Here is a 21,933-nt window from a genome sequence, read left to right on the forward strand (position 1 = left end):
ATGGTCATACATTCTTATCTAATAAGGAAAAACATTTACAAATATCAGAAACTCAGTTTTGAGACACTTGCATTAAGTTTGAACTGAATCAGCATTTTGTGGGTTTTAAAAGAGGCAGCAGTTGGAATTCACGACTTACTGACAAACACATTTCTGCTGAGGGAAGGGGAAGACAGGGATGGTGAATGCTGCATTTCTCCAATGGCCCCAAAGTGCTAATTCCACAAAGGGATACATCAAAAGCAAACATACAACTGTGGTTTTAAAACTTTTTACTGCAATATAACAATGAAGTAAACAGTAATTAGACACCTACCAATTTTCCCCCCAAAACAAAGCAAAAAAAAATGTAAACAGGAAAATAACTCTGCCTATACTTGTACAGCTTCTCAAATCATGTTAGAAGGGTCTCACATTCAATGATCAAGAAATTTAAAATAGCAGTAATTATTTTCATTATAAGAAAAGATTCCCCCTCTACCCCCTCAACCCCAAGTATTTATCATGAAAGAATGGACTTTCTTACACATTAATTTTATACCTATTTGAAGCAGCAACAGTAACCATCATTAATTTGGCATTTCTGTTTACAGTTGCTCCAATTTTTTTTTTTTTCCATTTCACAAAGCCATTATCCAGTGTTGCCATAGAATAGGGACCATAGATTCTAGGTAGCAAAGACTCTTTCTGAAACCAATGTTAAGTCAAAGAAGTATAAAGCAGGGCATTACACTAAGTTTCTGGATCTAGTACACTACAAGAGTGAAACCTAGGAAAAGTTACCTACTGTTTTATAGAAGAAATAAAGACCTGCAAAAGCTGACTTTTGGTTGTACAATATTGTACACGCTGTGTGGATTTGTGGCATCTGCTAACTGAAGCAGGCATGCACGGTGTTCATCCCCGCCCTGCATTCTAGATCCCCTCTTCCCACCCCCAACAATCCACTACCTTCTACCAAGTATGTGGACGTGAGCCCAAGTCATCCCAGACGATCCAGTGAACAAAGTTAGTGTAATGCACTGGTGTGAAGTGTGAGATAAAAAAAAGTCCCTTTCAATCTTCATCAAAGTTTTGCTGTAGAAGAAAATTGGCAGCCAAGTTCTCATTCTTCTCACAAGCAAAATATGCTTGTATCACAAGTCCTTCAGGAAATCCTAATGCCTTTAACCTTTCTATAGCTTCTTCTTCCTGAGGCGTTATTTGAATGTAGTTCATATGACCACTTCCAGCTTCTGCAATTCCTCCACTGCCACTTCCACCCCCTCCTCCTTGACCCCCCACTTCTTGAACTGGTTCGATATAACATCTGAATAAAATGCTCCTGATGGTGGCTAATTTGCTGCAGTAACTGAGGATTTTCTCGACCTGTCTGTTGTAGCGATGCTGGAAGCAGGGAAGGATTCTGTTGAATAATTTGTCTCCTCTGTTCAAACTGAGGCTGATTCCGTAAAAATGCAAGAGGGTGTGCTCCAGAACTTGTTGTAGTCGTTGCTGTCGTAGTTGCTGCAGCTGCAGCCACTGAAGACTGAGGAGCCCCACTACTCGCTGCTGGAGGGGGGTCAACCACGGCCTGACTTTCTCTATCTCCGGGAATTCCCATTAAAAGATACTCCACTGCTCTGTCAGGGTTGTTGAAACTGGCTCTCAGGGCTGCGATTACTTGCTGTCGTTCATAGCCCATTGACATGATCTCAGTTACCATATTCTCCTAAGACTGACTTGTCACAAGTGCACTTGTTGCATCTTCAGAAAGGTTTGACCAAGAAGAATCACCTGATGTACTGTCAGTTGACGTTGGGCTAGCAGCCACTGGTGTTTCTGCTGGCTTTTCTGCAGGTTTCTCTTGTTTCATTGCACTAGCAGGTGCAGGTTCAGAAGATGCTGTCATTGATGCTGGAGTGACAGATGCAGGTGTGGGAGTGGGGGCCAAAGTGAGGGCAGGGGTTGGGGCCTGAGCCACAGCTGGTGCTGTGGAGGAACTAACTGTGGTAGTGGTGGCAGAATTAGATTGCTGAGTTGTAGCTGGTGCTGGTGGTGTCACTGCTTTGGGTCTTGTCACCATAAGTACCACGAAGTTTTTCTCATCAATTTTATATTCTTTTAGAGCAGTATCATTATTGAGAATTTTGCCTGCTAAATTAATTTTTGACCTGCATCTTTACCCTTTTCAGATTCAGTCTTCTCATTCAGTGCTCTTACCATCTCGTTTGGGTCGATGTCGATCTTGAAGATCCGCTGCTGGAGGGTCTTCAGGGTGACCAGCATGGTGCCGCTGTGCAGCAACGCTGCCCAAGTCTTTCTTAATTATACTGAACCATTGCTCTCTTGGTTCCCTAGTTTAGTGCTCTTTGCCAGAGGAAAACAAAAAAAGAAATGCCCCCACCCTTTTCTTTCTTTGTGATTCTTCGTGGCTCCAAAGTAGCAAATGTTTGTACACATTGTCTTGTACATGTTTCTTCCGGAACTTTCATCACACTCCTTCATTCTTAGGGCTTGATATCTATCTTTACTTCTACTAGTTTGCATGTGCGCATGCATGCGTGCACACAGAGATGCACACACACACACTCAGGCTGAGAGTCAAATTAGGTTTGAACTGTGGGTCTACCACTTTTAGGCAAGATACACTCTCTTGGTTAACTGAAAAATGAGTTCATAGTGTTGTGTGAGAATAAAATGGAATGAAATGTAAGGTGCTTAGTATATTGTGTGACAAATGAGGCTAATAATACCTATTTCATCAAGCTGTGAGAATAAAATGGAAGTTGCTTAGCACATTATGTGGAACATGCTGAACATCTGAAAATGATAGCTATAATTAAATTGAAGAGAATAATATGCACCCCCTTATATTCCATAAAGTTACTAATTTTAATAAATTCATCAAACATGTATTGATTACTTACTAAATGCAAGATACTGTGCCTATGGTGCGGTAGGGAACATAAGTATAAATATTTCTTGAGCTCTGCCCTGAAGGACCTTACCATCTATACAGTACACAAATAACCACATATAATAAATATTTCATAATGGAATGATAGAATAAATGCTGGTGTAGATTTGCAAACAACTTGTTATCAGAACACAGAGGAGAAAGAATTTTAATTTCAGACAGGGGTGAGGTCAGCTTTCATGAAGGAGGTAGGTAGTGTTTAGTCTGGGACTTCAAGGATGGTGAAAATATGGTTATGGAGAAAGGGAAGCCTAGTTTTGCTGGAGAATAGATACAGAATGGAGAGTTTAGGGGGATGTGGCTGAAAGGGGGATTGGATCTTGATCTTAGAGGTATCAAATGGCAACCCACAAAGCCTTCAGATGACATGTTGTAGGCAGTTGAGAACTAGTAAAGAGTTTTGAGGGAGGCAGTGACATCAGCTGATCTGTATCTTGGAAAAGTTACTTTAGCCGTATGTAGAATATATTCATGGTATAAGAGTTAGGAAATAGAAACTCCATTTATGTGGGTATTCAGGATATTAGTAAGATTGTGAAATAGCAGTTGGGCAAAGGAGGTGCAAAACTATCCTTGCAAACTCAGGACATAGAAGACGTTTCAAAGCCGCTACTGGTGAAGTCTTGTGGAAAAGTTAGGTGCTGAACTAGGGCAGTGCCAGTGAGAATAGAAAGAAAAGGAAAGAAAGGTGGGGAGAGGGGGATACACACATACTCAAGAGATAACTGGATTAACTAATGGATATATAACATAAAAAGAAATGAAAATACCTGCAAAAATAATGTAAATTTATTCTGAATAAATCAAGCAAGGCTATTTTGGAAACTGCAGCAACCCTTTATATTGTTCCCTAAAACACTTCACGACAAAAATGAACACACACATCAAAATATTGACTGTTTTCACTTGAAAATTTAACCTGTTTTTCTATTTATGCATGTCGTCTTTTGTGTCTCAAAGTATTTTGTTTTATTTGTGTATAGACTTTTAGGTATTTATGGGTTTTGCTTACTAATGTTGATATGAGGGAAATTTATTGATTTATTTTAATATTTTTATTTTTATACTGAGTTCTCTAATTAGTCCTAATTGTTTTTCAGTTAGTATTTCATATTTTTTCAGGCAGTCCTCTTTCCAAGACTTATATACTTCTTATTTTTCTTGACTCATGTCATTAGCTAGAACTTTTAAAGTAATATTAAATAATAGCCATAAGATCTGGTTACTTATTTTTAACTTAGTCTTTTACTATTAAATAGGATTTTTTGAGGCATAATTGACATATAACATTGTGTAAGTTTAAGGTGTACAAAAAGTTGATTTGATAAGCTTATGTATTGCAAAATGTTTACCACCATAGCCTTAGCTAACACCTCTCTCATGTCACATAATTACCAGTATTTTTTTTGGTGGTGGTAACATTTAAAGCCTACTCCTCTCTTAGCAACTTGCCAGAACAAAATACAGTATTATTAACTATAGTCACCATGCTGTACATCCAGAACTTATTCGTCCTATAATTGGAGGTTTGTACAGTTTGACCAACATCTGCCCACCCCCAGCCCCTGATAACCATCATTCTAGTCAATGATCAATTTTACATTCCAATATTAAAATACATATTAAAGCTCCAGTAATTTTTGTAAAGGTATTATTTTTGTAGGGATGGACAGACACATCAGATACAACTATGGAGCAGAATAATGAGTACACAAGTTTAAATACAAATGTAGCACTTTAAAATATTTATTTCAAATAGCGGCCCCCCAAAAGGTTTATTTTTCGAATTACATTTGGGGAAGTTTTATCATTTGAAAAGAAACAAGTTGGATCCTTACTGTGTAGCATACACCAAAATTAACATTAGGCGGATTAAAGATATAAATATAAAATTGAAACTTTACTAGAGAAAACTTTAGATGCATATTTATGTGACATTGGGGTGGAAAATGCTTTTAAAAATATAACCATAAAGGAAGAAAGCCATACTGGAAAAAGACAAATGGATCTAACTATATCATAAGCTTTAAAGGTTGTCATTAAATATTTGAATTACTAATATTAAATCCAAGAATGCCAACAGTCCATGGTGGAAATTCTAATCTTAACTGTAATATACCTGTCATATTTAGATGGTAGTTGTTTTTGTTTGTTTGTTTTAACAATTCAAAATGTGGCTCCTTTTTCTGCCTTTGATTGCTTTCTGTAGAAATTCCCCCAGATGCCAGGCCAAATTTCTCACCCAGACTCCGGGACTCGAGTCGCCTATCCAACAGGGCATTGATGCTGCGAAGTTGGCATCACCTCTCTTATTAGCTTCAAGAAGACTTGAGACAGAAGCCGTCAACCCTTCATCTTTGGCATCTAGGTGGCTGTGAAACATATCACAATTTAGTCAAAAGACAGAATCTTGTCTGGTTATATTTGAAGAAAATCATATTTAAAGAATGCATACTCTTTTCCTTTCCTTTTTTTACACAGTGTTCACAAACATAGGAATGATTGTTAACTTCTTATACTGTTTCCACTTGTAAATTAAAGAAGAAATTCTGCAGAAATTGAGAAAGAGAGCAAAAACACTGATTTTCTGAAATAAAATATTTAAGGATCTGCAGCCAATAATAATTGAATTCCCAAAAGCAGAGCAACTGAAGCCATTTCCAGCCATCAGTACACAAATAGAAAGCAAAATCTTATAATTCTCTTGTGTTTAAAGACAATAGTTATTTAAAACAATTTGTTTTAACTCTAGAGTTTCTTAAATCTCTTAATTACTGCTAGAAAATATTGTCAAATTGTATGCAAACTTTAGCATATTAAATTTTGGAGTCCATGTAGGTAACAATCATTTATTTATTTATTTTTTAATCTTTGAGTAAGCATTGGGAATTAATGATTCCCCTAGTTTTCTTACCTGCAAAAAAATGTGAACTCTCTTACCTACTCCACCAGAGTTTGATTAAAGACATACATATGACAGTGGGCCAAACTATATCATAGTATGTCAATTTTCTATGAGATGTTAATAAGTATTCCTTGGTAAATAGTTCTATGGTTGAACAATTTGGGGAAAAACTGGAATCATTGTAGGTAAATTTAATAAATGCCTGCAGGATTTCTCAGACCTTTTAATTTGCTAAAATGTATTTTGATGCTCTAAGGGATGTTCATAGCATCCAGCATGTCCTGCAAGCATTTTGCACACAGTATATATTGATATCTTTTGAGAAAGTTGCACTATGTTGAATATAATTTGGAAACTGCTACTGCAAAGCCATATAGAATATCCAGTATGAAAAGCTGTACATCATGTTGTAGTAGCTGTTGCTCTTAATTCATCTAAATGCTATTTATTGAGGACATTCCCTTGAAGAAGCCATGCTGGATGGCTTTGTAACTAGAAATCTGTTCTACTTCAGCTTTATACTGTGGCTTAGATCCAGTGCTTCATGTATGAACACAAATAAATATGACCAGGTCAAGTAATTCCGTGCCATCTAAGAGAGGGTATTTCAGGTTTGATTATTTAATTTAAAAGGCAGCTCGCTGGTCTTACCTCCTTTTAACCATTGTGCATGTGGTTAATAAGTGAAGTATGAATTCCTTTCAATGTTTTTCATATTAATATGTTTCATCACCACTTTTAAAATTTTTTATGGGAAAGGCTAGTCCCTAGACAAGGATTAACACAGGAGTTTTCTATTGCTTAACTTGTTTCTAATTTCTTACGAGTTTCTTTTATGCATTTTCCTGTGCTAAAAATACAATCATATACAAATTTATAACATATAATCCCCTTCTATATTTGGGGAATCAATTTACCTCTGAATGAGATAGTAACTACTTCATAGAAACCACTATGTTTTTTAAAGTATGTTTTACATGTGTTCAAAATGAAGGATAATATTCATGTTATAATAGTTTGGTACATTGTGTACAAGGAAGAGTAGTGTACAAACTAGCTTGAAGATGGTATGCCTTGAGGATTGTGGGATAGAAAGGCATAGTCTTTCTAATACAAGAATGTACATCAGAGGTGTGAACTAGAAATTATAGCTCTGCCTTATTGGGACATAACACGAGCTCAAGTGACCCCTGCTCTCCTTGTTCATCTGTCTTTGACACTTCCCATTAAGAAGGCACGATTGGGTAGCTTTTCCGCGATCCAATATGAAACATCTCTGATAAACAAGGTTTCAGATCAAGCTATCTCAGAAAGGCAGTTGGCCTCCTGGTGCCCTGACTTCCCTTTGGCTTGTGCACAAATTCATCCCAGGCCCAGTTAGTGGAGGACAGCCCCTAGGATAGTTTCTCTCTGTTCACATTCCACAAGATCCAGGCAGAGCTGCTCTGCAAAAAAGATGTTCACATGGTGCCTTTTTTTTCTTAGAGGGGCAATGTTTTAAATACTTGGAGACTTCACGGCATGTCAGGTACACAAATTTGAAGTAATACAGGTGAGAGGTTCTTGTGACAATTTATGGAAAGTAACATTTTAATCTAGAGCTCTATGTTTGTGGGCAGCATGAGACAAGTCTAGATGAAAACCTGTTCACTTTTCTATATACTCTTTGTAGATTTTGTAATGTGCTGAGTGTGTCCTCATAAATGTAGTTAAATAGCTGCAATTAGAAAACATGTTCTGGATGAGTGTCACAATTAAATGGTAAACTACATATATTGGTATTTATTTATTTATTTTTAAACATCTTTATTGGAGTATACTTGCTTTACAATGGTGTGTTAGTTTCTGCTTTATAACATATATTGGTATTTAAAGTTGGTACAGATAGTATTAGAACTTTATAAAATGCATGTATGAAATAAGCATGTATTTGTCTTTAAATTAATGGTTCTCAACACTATTTTATTCCTCAACACAATACCCATGACCCAGCACATTCCTATCAGTAATACTCTCTCTACAAACTGTGCTTCTGGAATGAGGGCCATTGACAGCAATCTTTGTGGGGGGTGGGGGGGAGATGGAGTTTGAAAATATGTTGTTGAAGATTTTTCCAAGTGGAGTTGACTTATCTGGCATAATCAACACAAATGGTTATTAGGCTAAAGCAGGTACCATAAAAATAGATTATACACTTGATATAAACATTTTTTAACGTCTTTATTGGAGTATAATTGCTTTACAATGGTGTGTCAGTTTCTGCTTTATAACAAAGTGAATCAGTTATACATATACATATATCCCCATATCCCCTCCCTCTTGCGTCTCCCTCCCTCCCACCCTCCCTATCCCACCCCTCTAGGTGGTCACAAAGCACTGAGCTGATCTCCCTGTGCTATGTGGCTGCTTCCCACTAGCTAGCTATTTTACGTTTGGTAGTGTATATATGTCCATGCCAGTCTCTCACTTCATCCCAGCTTACCCTTCCACCTCCCCACATCCTCAAGTCCATTCTGTAGAAGGTCTGCGTCTTTATTCCCGTCCTGCCCCTAGGTTCTTCAGAAACTTTTTTCCTTTTTTAGATTCCATATATATGTGTTAGCATACGGTATTTGTTTTTCTCTCTCTGACTTACTTCACTCTGTATGACAGACTCTAGGTCCATCCACCTCACTACAAATAACTCAGTTTCATTTCTTTTTATGGCTGAGTAATATTCCATTGTATATATGTACCACATCTTCTTTATCCATTCATCTGTCAGTGGACACTTAGGTTGCTTCCATGTCCTGGCTGTTGTAAATAGAGCTGCTATGAACATTGTGGTACATGACTCTTTTTGAATTATGGTTTTCTCAGGGTATATGCCTAGGAGTGGGATTGCTGGGTCATATGGTAGTTCTATTTTTAGTTTTTTAAGGAACCTCCATACTGTTCTCCATAGTGGCTGTATCAATTTACATTCCCACCAACAGTGCAAGAGGGTTCCCTTTTCTCCACACCCTCTCCAGCGTTTCTGTTTGTAGATTTTTTGATGATGGCCATTCTGACTAGTGTGAGATGATATCTCATTTTAGTTTTGATTTGCATTTCTCTAATGATTAATGATGTTGAGCATTCTTTCATGTGTTTGTTGGCAATCTGTATGTCTTCCTTGGAGAAATGTCTATTTAGGTCTTAAACACAAAAGACCCCCAATAGCCAAAGCAATCTTAAGAAAGAAAAACGGAGCTGGAGGAATCAGGCTCCCTGACTTCAGACTATACTACAAAGCTACAGTAATCAAGACAGTATGGTACTGGCACAGCAACAGAAATATAGGTCAATGGAACAGGATAGAAAGCCCAGAGAGAAACCCACACACATATGGTCACCTTGTTTTTGATAAAGGAGGCAAGAATATACCATGGAGAAAAGACAGCCTCTTCAATAGGTGGTGCTGGGAAAACTGCACAGTTACATGTAAAAGAAATAAACATTTTTAAAAATAAAAGTACATTCATTTATTAATCTTTTCAAGTAGTGCCAGACCTTTTCCTTAAATATCGGTTTCCTTATTTGAAATCTAAGTCTTTTTGGCAATAACTCTGTTCTTAATGCATCATCTACCATTTCCAATTTCAGTTTCTTTAAAAGGGAGTAAAACATAAATGTAATTGTGAAGCAGTATGACTACAGAATCCTCCTGCATTTTTTATTTGCCCCCATCTTTAAGAGTTGATTCATCCACACCTAATTTAACAGGACTTTGTTTTAGTGACCTTTGGGTTTTTTGTGGTCAGATGATGAGGGACATTTTTAATTCTTTAACAACCCTTTATTGAGGCATGGTTGATATGTAAAAAGTTGTAAATATTTAACGTATATACAATTTGATGAGTTTGGGGATAAATGCACACTTGTAAAACCTTCACAACTGTCAAGACCATAAATAAATCTATGGCCTCCTGAAGTTTCCTCCCGCCCTCATCATTATTTTTTTGGTGTGTGGTAAAAACACTTAACTTGAGATCTATCCTCTTAGTAATGTGATCCAGCAATCCCACTTGTGGGTATTTATGCAAAATTTCAATCAGAGTTTTGAAGAGATACCTGCATTCTCATGTTCCTTGCAGAAGTATTCACAATAGCCAAGATGTGGAAAAAATGTAAATGTCCATCGACAGATGAATGGATAAAGAAAATGTAGTATATACATACCGTGGATTGTTATACAGCCTTAAGAAAGAAGGAAATCCTGTTATTTGCAACAACATGGATGGACCTGTAGTACATTATGCTAAGTGAAATAAGCCAGGTGCAGAATGACAACTGCTGTATGATTTCACTCATATGTAGAGACTCCAGCCTTTTCAAAATTTTCAACTTAGTTTTTATAGAAACAACCTTTTTATTTTGCACTCACATTTGATCCCTTTGCATAATTTGTAATTTCATAATTACATTATATAGTAAACTAGCAAACATAGGTTCTAGAACAAACACAGTAGACTTATTAAGTAGACTTAATAAGGAAGCATACACTGTGTTGAGGGAACAGAAACGTCCTTTAATCCAAAAAGTCTATTATAAAAGAAATTCTTGATCTCAAAATCTCCTTCCAAGAGTTCATGATAAGTTCTTCCTAGTTCCTTGGCCTTTGCTCTACTTTTCTATTCACCTGCTTCCTTGATTGAGGTCAATACCATCTGTTAAATACAGTTTTAAAATCAGTCAATACCACGTGTTGAATACAGTTGACCCTTGAACGACACAGATTTGAACTGTGTAGGTCCGCTTACATGCAGAGTTTTTCAGTAGTAAAAATTACAGTATTACATGATCCACAGTTGTTTGAATTTGTGGAGAAGGGGGAGCCACGGATATGGAGGGCAAGACTATAAGCTATATTCGGATTTTCATCTGTGCAGAGGGTCGGTGTCTCTAACTCCTGCATTGTTCAATGGTCAACTGTATTGCCATCTTCCTGAATGAATTGATTTCTTCTTCCTATAAAAAATGGAATCTATGGATATTTTTAGCCCTCTGACATGTCTTATTTATTAAGGAGGAGGGTCACTTCTCGACTGCCCAGGAACTTATGAGCCTGACAAGACTAGGGAAGAAACTCACTTCAGTCTTGTTTCTCTGCTTTACCTCTTTTCTTGCCTAGTTTTTCAATGGTGTAAATTGCCCAATTTATCACAGAGTGTTTTCAGAGCCTGCTGCTCAACTTAAGCAGGATGAGCTGTGAGCGTCAACTTTAGCGGGGGCTCCAGAATTCATAAACCTTATAGAAAAAAATTTTGGGGGGCAGTCTAATGGACACTGCTTCCAGACCAAATCAAGAGATGGAAGTTGCCAGGGCAAGCATTCCTCAGGAGGCACCCTTCTGCAACACCCTGCATATTAACAGCCAAAGAATCAAGCCATAAATCCCCATCCTAATTGTACATCAAAATTAACTGTTGAGTTTTGAAAATACAGTAACGTGGGTCATCTCTCACAATCACCAAATCGGAATATTCCAGAGCAGGAGCCCAGATGAAGGAATTAGTTTTTAAAACATTACGGGCGATTACAATTTTCAGCCAAGTTTGAAAAGTCGCTGGAATAAATATATGAAACATAGTTGTATTTTTGGAAAAGTGAGTTTCTAAATGATAAATGTTTTCCTTCTTACATATGGATGTGCCTTTTAGTTTGGAATTTCTTCTACAACAGCAAATGAAGTCATTGCAGAAACTGAAAAACACACCTTCTGATGTAAATCTGTTTGGGAAAAAAAGGGGTTGGCTCAGTGAATGGGTGCCAGGCAGGCAGCCTGTCCTCCAAGGTTCTTTGCTGTTCCCTCTGAATCCAAAGGAGGGCTCTTGCTTGAAGCAGCTGCTTCTCAAAACATTAATGTGCATAAGGATCCCCTGGGATGGGTGGGAGAGGTTGTTAAATGTAGATGCTGACTCAGCAGGTCTGAGGTGGGGCCCGAGAGTGTGCATTTCCAATGAGCTCCTTGGTGATGCTGCTGCTGCTGCTGGTCCAGGGATCGCTCTGCGTAGCCAGAGTTTCAGCAACATTAACCCACCAGTTTTCAACAGCTGCATCTTCTTGGCATTCAAAACTTAGGTCTGTGTTCTCTGATATTTGTTTTCCGTTTACAACTGCTAAAAATTATTTGCTACCATCCACGCATTATTTCTCTAAGGAATAAAAGAAAGAAGAAGAAAAGAAATGTAAACCCTTTAATCACCTTAAATGGAGGTGGGATGTATTCACGCTAGACCATTAATGGTGTCAGCTCTTTGCATGTGAATACCGGGAACTGGGTCAGCTCTCTGTAATCGAGGAGATCAGATCAGCTACATTCCTAATAGAGCTAGCCACCCGCAATCCATCTCCCCTTCAGGCCCAAGTCACTAAATGCCCGTGACTTATTTTTTTCAGGGTTATTTGTTAATTGCAGATGTTGTAGATGATTGATTAGTATGACTATACAAACATGGTGGACATCATGGGGGTGTTTTGCCTTTCTTTCAGTGCATTATCATTGGTGCAGCATTTCTAGTGGGATAGGAATTTTTTCTTTTATAGTGAAGTATGAATTTTGGACTGAATTCTAATGCAGAGTGTATGAATCCTTCTTAGAGATAACTGTGTTCCCATGTTTCCTCAAAAAGCAAAAATATTTTAGTGAATGTTGTCACTGTGTTTGTCTTCATGCAGCCCAGTGAATGTCTGCACCCTTGAGTATTGAGGAAAAACTCTCTTTCTTTTTTCACTTATAAAAAGGCCTATAATGCAGCAAAAATTGTAAACCTTTTTCAAATCCTAATCTGCTTTCCCTGAGATCCCATGGGAAATATCCACTGGGGAGAATTTACTCTCATCTTCATTACTTCTGTCTGCTATTCTTCATTTGCATGTGGATGACAGCCTTCATTTCTCAACATTTGCTAGGCTCTACTCATGCTAGGCAGTATGCTGTGTCCGTGGATACAGCCTTAAAGGCCTGAGCTTTCTCACCCTGCCCCTAAGGGGCTTGCAGTCCATTTGGTCTCAATTTACACAAGAAGCTGAGCAGAAAATTATCCAGTTAAAAGTTGATAATATGTGTATATTTTAAAATACTTTGAAGATTCATTGTCACTTTTGTCTTCACGCACATTTCTGGGAACAAAAGAGAAGAAAGAAACAGTATAGGTTAGGCAATAAATAAGAGAGATTGTGCTGAAGGAGAAGATTAACTACACTGGGATAGAGGTGCTGGGAATTCTAATAAACCACACACTGTATCAGTGCTTCCCTCCTTCTTCGAACATTTACTGAGCACCTACTGGGTTCAGCCAGAAAGATCATAGTTTTATGACAACAGTATGTTCCAGGTACGGTATCAAAATGTTGTCTCCGTGAGCAGTTTACATAAACACTGAGATTCTGTTCCCTCATTTATAAGAATAGATAATAATATCCACCCTGTCCAAAGGCAATGAGCTGAAAAGTGATTTCTGGTTTTCTGTCTATGAAATAATCTCTAAGAAGTAGAGAGAAGGGAGATGGGAAAAACTGTGAGCTGGAGCTTAAAGTGACTTTCTGGGATAGTCTCAAAAGTAAACCCGACCTGCAGTGTCTCTCACTGAATGTCCAATTCCCCCCCTCGCACCCACCCCCCAAGCAGGTATCAATTTTCCTTTTACCGGTTAACCAGTAATAGCTGGAACTAAGGACATAGACCCACATGGCCATTTCTGCCATGAGCAAAAAAACTATATTTAGATGTTTCAGCTTGTTCTCACTCCATAAAAACCCAGTGGGTTTGGGGTCTAAGGCCATATAGAACTTGGTGTCACACCATTGCCTCTCCACTTGATCCTGCCGGAAGACAACTACCAATGATGCATATAAGGTTTTTGACTGTGACTAGGCTCCGTTCTCTAATTCCCATTGGAACTTCCATTGTAAGAATGACTCTTGTCATATTGACTATGAGGCCAAACATAAATGTGTTCAGTGACTCTGTGACTTTAGGCAAGATTCCTAAACTTTCTTTTCTCAGATTCTCATTTATAACATGTGCATAGAACTGTTTCAGGACTTAATGAGCTCATGTACACATAGTGCCTAGTAAAGTGACCAGGACATTTTCAGCCCTCATTATATTTGTAATTATCGCATTATTGTTTTTATTACAGGAAAGATTTTACTGACCTGGAGGACAACAGAAGAGACATAAGACTTTTATCCTTTTCCTTTCTAGATTTGTATATGTTACAGTAGACACATAAAAATGGGTATTTCTCCACAGATTATCTTACTGTTAGGTATAAAATTTAATAAATTAGGGAGAAAATTCATAACTAACTACTTTAGCTTTCTGTGAAAACTTACAGAAATAATATACCTTAATTGGTGTTTTGATTCCAAGCAAAAGCAAAAAAGAAGAAAACCTCTCAGGAATAATTTAAAACAAAAAATTGCCTTAGGATACACTTCCTACCTGGTAGAAGTAGGCAAATTGATATAAATATTCTTATGGCTGTCACACACCTGTCCTTGTCCCTAAAGCAGTTCAGTCAGGGGCATGATATTAAGAGGAAGCAGAGGTGGTTACCAAGTACTAGTAAAACCCTTGTTCCAGGGAACCAGCACTGTTGGTGATGATGCATAAAATACTTATGCTTCTCACTGGCTGACATGGTGCTTTATATTGACTTTGGATCTTTTTAACCTTGTGATCTCTTTCTCTGTAAAATGTTTCCTTTGCCCCCTTCTGAAACTCCATTTCCTGGATTTCGTTTTCAAACTCCATCCATTCTTTTATCTGTTCAGCGTAATCTATGTCTCTTACCAAGGGTGTGGCCAGATACGCTCTTCAGTTTCTTTCAGGTCCTAAAACCCTGCAAATACTGTCTTGAAAGTCCAACACATCATGTTGCCACTTATTATTTTTTCTGAGTCCACCTATTCTCTTGGAACTTTTCACCTGTTTAATATGCATCTAAAGCTTACCTGTCCAGAATCCATCCCCAGAGATGCCAAAGCTCACCACTATTTTAAAATCTTTCCCTCTATGTGGCATCTCTCCATTTGGGCATGAATTGCAAATTCACCCCAAGTGTTCTCTACCTCATGAAAACATGACTGTGCCAGAGTGCCAGTGGCCTTCATTAGCCTGGCTGATCTATTAATCTGAACCCTCCTGAAATTCATTAAAGGGAAAATAGCTAATTGAAAATGAATGCAAAGACACCCAGTGGGATCTTAAAACCTAGTCTTTCAGAGTGATGTGCTTTGGCCTTAACAGGGCTTTTATTTATTTAATTTCAGGCTTCCCTTGGTTTTTGTGACAGGGTTAGCGGAGGAAACAAGCCCAAACGTCTTGTAAACTCTCAAGCTGGATGCTCGTCTCAGGGGAGCTCAGAGGGTATCATGTTTTAAGTATTATCCTTCTGGAACTTGGAATGTGTCTGCTGACAGACAGCTCCGCTGGGTTTTAGCAATGCAGTGCTGTTCAGACAATTGAATAAGCTGAATTAGACAAAGTATTTTATTAAAATAACAAATAGATGGAACTTTGAAAGAACTTCCTTTCTTTTTTTTTTTTTCCTAAAGACTTAGAAGTTAGGCTTTGTTACAGAAGTCATTTAAAAGATATTAATGATGACTTTTCCTATTTCAAGTAAAAAAACCCAGAAAGATCTTGTTGCTCTTTTTTAACCAATTTTAGTATGTGGCCAATAACAGAGACTCTTTCAGCCAAACCATGGTATATGCAAATTAGTAATGTCCTTTTGTATTTGCAGATCTTATTTCTTCAGAGTAATAGAAAATGCTACCTGGCATTGTCTTATTAATCTTCATAACGAATGCTAAGGGGCTAGGTAGGCCGTATTTGGCAATATCCACATGTAATAGAGTTTTTAAAAAATGGGGCAATGAAAATAAAATAAGTCTAGAAATTTAACACTCAAAGTGGAAGTTTAGCAGTGGAAATGAACTAATGTTACCAGAGAAGCGCTTACATTCTGTTACTTTTCATAATGATTAGCTAGAACATTTTCTCTCATGAATGACAAGATTGCCTATACTGTATTTGACACATGGTGGTTTTCCAATTTGCATCAGACTGTGTGTACCGATGTGACTATGTCAAGAATAAAATACTTAGGTATTTGATAGATTGGGACTCTTTTGCCCTCTAGAGGCAGTTCAAGGGAAGAGGCAGAAACTGTCATTCAGTTGTAAGGATTGAAAGATGGTAGGTAAAACTTTGGCAGGGGAACTTGTCTCACAGTGGACCCGATCACAGTGGGACAGGTAGAGCTCAAAGCCTTTGCTATAGCCACATACAGTGGACATCGGTAGCAACAGAAGCTCAGGTTTTGTTTTAACTTGGATACTTTAACTGCTAGGGTCTCTGGGCCTGCCACTTAGTTCAAAATTCACTGCACTTTTTAGTTCACTGTCGGGTCTCACAATATGGTAACTGAATGGATAAATGAAAATATAGTATTACCAACAAATACGAGTTCTTTTCTTGGAAGAGTGTGTGAGTGCCAAGTAAAAATATTTTCCTTTATTATGTTCCTTTTACATGCGCATATTCATATGCAAAAACATTGAAAAACCATAGGCCAGCTGATTTTTTTCCTTTTCTTTTTTCAAGGTTAGCTTTCAACTTGCTATTTATTACGTACTGGTGTGTCATGTTCCTAAAATACAATTACTCCTCTGGTCATTTTAAAAATTTGTTCCCAAGTGGCATGCCATTTGATATGCTGATTTATCTTTGGAGTAATGTATTGATGGAAAGAGGTGTGAACAGGCGTAAAGAGCAGCAGCAGGTACTTATTTACTAAGTACTCATTATATGCCAGATCAAGCACTTAGTAACTTAATTCTCACAACAAGAATCCAACGAATCACGCCATTTTATAGATGACAAGACCAAGTCTTTAAGAAGCCAAGTAACTTACCAGGATCACATAACCACTGAAATGAGATTTGAATTTGTGCGTTATGATGACAGAGTCAGGTCACCTCACAACCCTGTCCTCCACCTCCAGTTCCAGAACTAGTGACTGTCCTCAGCTTTGCTAAGTACTGTCAGATAGGAAGCTGGTGTCACCAGATTCTCTGTCTCACCGCCACCTTTGGAGCAAGGCAATTATAGCATCCTTGATTTTGGTTGTCCTAAAATGGAGGAACGCTTGCTGGTGGTGGACGGAAGACTCACATTCATTCACAGGCTCGAATGGGTAAAATGGTCGCAAGCCAACATCCTGTCGTGCTAATTGCTGCTATTTAGAAATAAGGGGTTGGGGGTGAGAAGTACCTATCCCTTCACAGTTTATAAAACACACCGAAGTTAAGGGATATCAAGGGGTGTACTCAAGCACACACAACTTTTGTGTGGCACAGTCTGGAATTTAATCCACACGCTCTGATGGTAACTGCAGTGTAATCCCCGCCCGTCCAGATGGCCTGAGCCTCTTGTAGTTGTTGCTTGGCTGATAATACCTTTGAATAGAAAGTAAAAACTGGTTGGATATTTTTCAGAATTATCTTTCATTTCAGATACATTCTTAATCCCTCAAAAGGGACATTCTAAATAAAGGCTTGTTTCTACATGATGTGTTAATGAAGAGTGGCAGGGAAAAACAAAACAAAACAAAAACCCTTTTAGGGACGTTTTTTTCAAGCCAAACTACAGCTGGTTGAAGAATGACAATACGATATCACACAACTGCCACTACTCCTAATTAATTGACTTTACAGGTTTTTAGATAGTCACTGGTGTGTCTTGTACTTATGACTAAAAAGTGCACTAACAATCTATAGCAGTGTTGCAACACAGATGCTGCTATGGATGAAAACCTCTCATTTGCTCTCGATCTGTTAGCATGAACCACTTGAGAGTTACAGATGCATTTATTACTGGCATTTTCCAAATGGCAGGGACATTTGTTGCTAACAACAACAAATGATGGGAAGGAGGAATTTGGGATTAAGGCTAAAGTTAGCTAGCACTTCTTGAACTAGACAGGGTGTGAGTAGTGAACACCTGACACTACTTGTGACCATCGAGCCTGAATCATGTTTAATGAAGGCACCCTCTTTTAATTTTAACCTTTTTCAATATAAATCCAACCTTTTTCCTAAAGCTTCTTCCCTTCACTTAATTGGACCTCCTCTTTTATTTTTCCTCCTCTTGTCTGTTACATAATGTGCCCTGTATCTTTTTACATATCTGTCATATTCTTCCCTTGTACTGGAACTATTTATGTATCATACTTTCCCATTTACTCCTCTGTCCCTTCTCTACCCCATTCCTTAAGAAAACTGTATTTTCCATGAGGGAAGGGCTCATGCAATTTTTATGTGTATATGTGTGTGTCATCGGCCTCTAGCACATATTACTGTTATATATTAATGGGCCTGTCTCATATTAGTGTCTCATTATATGAATGAAGAAATGAATTAATGAGGAGTGAATTAAATGGGTGATGTAGTTTAGCTCACTACATGGAACCAAGTAAAGTAGGCCATCCACCCTAAGTTTTTTAGTTTGAATCAAAACCACCATCCTACTAATAATATGGGTTTTTTCTTTTTCTTGCATGAAGGTAGTAGAATTACTGGCCAAATATTTTGTTAGCATCTCATGCCAAAACTTCCACTCATCGATGATTTATTTCAATGATAATTACCCAAAATCTCCAAGTGTAAGTATCAGATGTTGAATATTAGTGTCCCGGTGCTAGGGGAGCCTTTCCCGGGCTTTTACATATGCTTCTCAATGTGATTCCAATTTTAACATACAGATCTTTTACTTACTGTCAAGTCACTTAGCCTATTGGTTAAGGGAATAGAGTGTTCATAGCATTTCTTGAATATATTCTACATAATATCTTACCAGTTCCTACTTTGCTGCTCTATTAACATTCAGGTAGAGGGGAAAATTACGGAAGGATGCCAATCCCATGTGTAGGACAAAAGTCGAAGTCATTCACAGTATAATTTGCATCAGTTGTTTTCTCCCAAGTGATTCTGTATTAGTGCTAAATATAATAGTACCAACTTGCATATGAAAAACACAAAGAATTGGTCACCAGTTTTTTTCAAATGTAAGATGCCATCAATTTAAAAATGCATCACTATTTTATGAACCATGGAGGAAGAAAAAAATGGTGCCAAATTAAACAGTGTGGGTTATTTTAAGCTGTATCTTGATTTCAGAGATATTAAAATAGATTAAATGTCTGGTTCTTAGAATAGGTGAAATACGGTATTTTTTCAGTAAGTAGTTATATAGTGTGTATTCAATGCTCTATACTTTCAACGTTGATAACCTTCTTTTTTGAAGGGTGGAGATACACAGGGTGTTCACGACACTTACTCTTCTAGGAAACTGTCTAAAGCCTAGTGTGCTTTGCAAGACCTGTCACTGCAACTCTAATTTCTGGATGTGTGAAGGTCTGTTCACTCTCTCAGATTCTTACATACAAACTTAAAGCGTGTGTTGCCACAGATTTCCAGAAGGTAACATCTATCCCACGAAGCTTTCAAATCTTTTATTAGGCCCTTTTCGTGGCATTGTTTGGCCTATACTATGGCAGGCTTGCTCAAAGCAGTTTGTTGTACACAGAAAGTTAAATATTCTTAAACATTAAAAACTTTCACCAACATGAGTATAATGACTTTCAATTAGCTAGCAACAAAACAAGCATATTCTTACATTCCCCCTACGTTTTAATGGCAGTCAAAGAGAGTATGAGTACAAATCTCAGTAATTAGCATAAGATGGGTGAAGTAAGAAGGGTGTGTTGGAATAGGACAGCGAAGATGGGGGGCCTTGGCCTTGCTATTGTCTATTCTACACATATTTGACCTTCAGTCCTTCAATTGAAGGGCAGCAAAGTGCTCGAGCCTACTTCTGTGATGCTTTGTCATTACTTTCTTGTCTCCTTTATCTCCCGTATTTATCTTCATCTCTGCTATGGGTGCAGCGGATTAGCACATACTGCCACTACTACTACTAAGACCACCACCACCACTACAACCACTACCATCACTACTACTATGACTAACTCATATATATTTAGCAATCGTCATGTGCCTGGCAATATTCTGTCGTTCATATATATATGTGTATATATATATATGTATGTATAGTTGATTTACAATGTTTCTGCTGTACAGCAAAGTGGTTCAGTTATACATATATATCCTTTTTCAGATTCTTTTCAATTATAGGTTATTATAAGATATTGAATATAGTTCACATATATTAATCAATTTAACTGATTTACTTTAAAAATAGCCTTTATCTTTTCAATTAATTATAGTTTTACAGCAGAGTTGAAAATGCAGTACAGAGAATTCTCATATACCCTTCATCCATTTCCCCCAAATGTTAACACCTTACACAACTGTGGTACATTTGTAGAAGTTAAGAAATTAACATTGATACATTACTGTTAATTAAGTTCTAGACTTCATTTGGATTTCACAAGTTTATTCACTCATGTCCTTTATCTGTTCCAGGATCCATTCCGAGATACCAAGTTGCATTTAGTTGTCATGTCTCCTTAACCTCCTCTGATCAGTGATAGTTTCTCAGTCTTTCCTTGTTTTGCATGATGACTGTGACTATTTTGAAGAGTACTCATTGGGTATTTTGTAGAATGTCCCTCAGTTTGGGTTGGCCTGCTGTTCTTCCCATGATTATTAGACTGGGATTATGGGTAACTAATTCACTTTTCTCAACCTATAAGATGTTACTGTTATGATTCTATTTTAGAGATGAGGTGACTGGGGCAGAGAATAGTTGAGTAATTTGAGGGTCTGGGTTTGAACCCAGAAAGTCTTGTTATAAACCCTGAACTCGTGAACACTATGTTATATTGAGTCAGGATTTATAAATTGGAATCGTTACTTCCTTAGCATCTCTCTAGTATTTTTTGGCTTCAGATTACCGTGAGTCACAGATTATCTGTGAAACAATAATAATAATTGTACTTAATATGCTGTTGCTCACCACAGTATTTGCGTTTACTAAGTTTCTGGACCATGTTCGCTGTTAGTACTGCAATTATTTTTTTTATGAAGGGGGGCTCTGTCTAATTTTTTAGTTGCATAATCACAATTCTGTGAACCTGAAGGAGATTTGAAATCATAGGTTTTGTTGATTCCACCCTTTATCTCTCTTCTCAAAGGAAGTGTGCTGGCGCTCTGTCTGTGTGCCTTATTTGTAGGTAGAAAGTACTCTGTGAATTCTGCAAAGCAATCCATGTACAGAGGAGGAAAACGTGGATACTCTAATAGGCCCTGCAAGTTTGGGAAATGATGAAAAAGTTAAGGCCACTTTCCAAATGAACTTTTAAAATTTCTAGGAATAGACGGCTCTCAGAGTTAGACTATAGAAAAAAAATAACATTAGAGAAAATTCCAAAAATGTTACTTTAGCAGACTCTGTCTGTACATATGCTTATGCATGTTCTTTGGAAGCTCATACTCTAGCATTTAGCAGTACCAGAATTTCTATGCCAGTAATGTTAAATGGAAATCCCTCCCTCTCAAACTGGAAAATGTCTTGTAGGTTAGCATGTGTATAAAAATGCAGATGCCTTTCTCTAGAGTAAGAATTGAGGGAAAATAAAATAGCTATGAGGTGTGTTCATTTATTGAGGAAAACATGAAAAAAAAATTACTCCAGAATGGTGTTATCAACTTAAAATTAGATATGCTTCTTTCTTTTCTTTTTTTTTTTAACATTCTGTGCACTTTTATTTTTGTAAAATGTAAACTGAGAAGTACCATCTACCTTTCAATAATGGAGATACTGGTACTTCATATGCATAAACTGCTTCCATTTTTGCTGCTAAGTCCTTTATTTTATTTTATTTAAAAAATTTTTTTCACATTTTATTTTTTAACATCTTTATTGGAGTATAATTGCTTTACAATGGTGTGTTAGTTTCTGCTGTATAACAAAGTGAATCAACTATACATATACATATATCCCCATATCTTCTCCCTCTTGCATCTCCCTCCCTCCCTCCCTCCCTATCCCACCCCTCTAGGGGTTCACAAA

General features: G+C 37.4%; 1 pseudogene; it reads right to left on the minus strand.

Annotated features, from left to right (window-relative positions):
* Positions 1–1,002: 1,002 nt before the first annotated feature.
* Positions 1,003–2,268, minus strand: LOC112401245 (UV excision repair protein RAD23 homolog B pseudogene; annotated as a pseudogene).
* Between the last annotated feature and the right edge of the window lie 19,665 nt (positions 2,269–21,933).

Source organism: Neophocaena asiaeorientalis, unplaced genomic scaffold, assembly GCF_003031525.2.
Source record: "Neophocaena asiaeorientalis asiaeorientalis breed wild unplaced genomic scaffold, Neophocaena_asiaeorientalis_V1.1 scaffold161, whole genome shotgun sequence".
Lineage (NCBI taxonomy): Eukaryota > Metazoa > Chordata > Mammalia > Artiodactyla > Phocoenidae > Neophocaena > Neophocaena asiaeorientalis.